Genomic DNA, 1058 nt, shown 5'->3' on the forward strand with positions numbered 1-1058 from the left:
TGTTCTTCTCTCTGCAGCTCAGAAAACCTCTGGTGGAGAAGTTACGCAGAGAGCGAATCAACAGCAGCATTGAGCAGCTCAAGTCTCTGCTGGGTCCAGACTTCCTCAAACAGCAGCCAGACTCTAAGCTGGAGAAAGCAGACATCCTGGAGATGACAGTTTGCTTCCTGACACAGCTGCAGCAGCAGAATCAACAGCAGAGAAGACTGCTGAACCTCGTCAACAAGCTGCAGTCTTCCTCTGAGAAGAACCTGATGGAGGCTGACTTCTCTCTCCTGAGCTCCACAGTCCAGACCAGCATCACCAAAGAAAACAGGCCAGTCAACAGCGCCCTCTGGAGGCCGTGGTAGACACTTACAGACTGGACTTACTACCAGACAAACTGAGATGACCATGTTGGTCAAAGATTACTGCAACTGAATTCTATGAAATTTAAGGACTTGTTCTTCTGTATGAACAGAAGGCTGTTTATATACTTTTGTCCATTTCAAACTTTCTTGTTAAGAAAAACATCATTTCCTGTGGAAATAGTGAAACAGAGTGACATTATCTCTCATATTAAGAATGAACCAATGTCATGCATGGTGCATGAATCATATCAAACATTAAGTAAATGAGTTTTTACTATGATAAATAGCTTTTATCACGTTATGGTGGTACATGAAATGAAGTATACTACTTCTTGAGTGTTGATCATCATTTTGATCAAAAACTTTGATTGTCCTGTTTATGGACATTTTGTCATGATTGACTTTTTCTCACTTTATGTGATTACTCAAAACTGATCTGTTTTAAGATCAACATGTTAATCTTTTTATTGTAAAAGGTTTCTTTAATGTCACATTGTCACAGTTTTCCAGTGACAATATAAGTTTTACTTTAGAGAATGAACTACATTTTTTGGTTATTAAGAATCTGACCTGTTGTGAGGTCAATTTTAACAGTTTCTTTTGTTCAGTAATCACAAAAGTTTAATCCATTTGGAAAAAAACTCTCAAAGGACAGTGACTACAGTGTCCTCCAATATTGTAAACTGTTTGTCTTTTATAAAGACAGAT

At 38.1% G+C, this 1058-nt stretch overlaps 1 pseudogene across 1 annotated transcript in view; it reads right to left on the reverse strand.

Moving 5' to 3' along the window:
* The window catches only part of LOC111662310 (nuclear factor 7, ovary-like), a 46495-nt pseudogene that overhangs the window by 44309 nt on the left and 1128 nt on the right, over positions 1–1058 (reverse strand). The window lies entirely within an intron of this gene.

This window comes from Seriola lalandi, unplaced genomic scaffold (assembly GCF_002814215.2).
Source record: "Seriola lalandi dorsalis isolate HSWRI2012SDOR001 ecotype SW California unplaced genomic scaffold, Sedor1 jcf7180002054561, whole genome shotgun sequence".
NCBI classification, from domain to species: Eukaryota; Metazoa; Chordata; class Actinopteri; order Carangiformes; family Carangidae; genus Seriola; species Seriola lalandi.